The following is a 471-nucleotide window of genomic DNA, read 5'->3' on the forward strand; positions in this document are numbered from 1 at the left end:
AATAGTGAACTAGTAACCTAGGGTATACAGAAATGAGTAAATGACATAAAAATCCACTTCTGGGTCCACTTAGTGTGTGCTTGGGCTGAGCAATGAAGCATTTTCGTTTAGAGACGTTTTCTGGAGTTAAACGCCAGCTTTTATGCCAGTTTGGGCGTTTAACTCCAAGTTTTATGCCAGTTCCAGCGTTAAACGCTGGAATTTTTGAGGCTGTTTTGCCACGCCGGTTTGGGCCATCAAATCTCGGGCAAAGTATGGACTATTATACATTTCTGGAAAGCCCAGGATGTCTACTTTCCAATGCCGTTGAGACCGCGCCAATTAGGCTTCTGTAGCTCCAGAAAATCTACTTCGAGTGCAGGGAGGTCAGAATCCAACAGCATCTGCAGTCCTTTTCAGTCTCTGAATCAGATTTTTGCTCAGAACCCTCAATTTCAGCCAGAAAATACCTGAAATCACAGAAAAACACAC

This window comes from Arachis duranensis, chromosome 2, assembly GCF_000817695.3.
Source record: "Arachis duranensis cultivar V14167 chromosome 2, aradu.V14167.gnm2.J7QH, whole genome shotgun sequence".
Classification (NCBI taxonomy): domain Eukaryota; kingdom Viridiplantae; phylum Streptophyta; class Magnoliopsida; order Fabales; family Fabaceae; genus Arachis; species Arachis duranensis.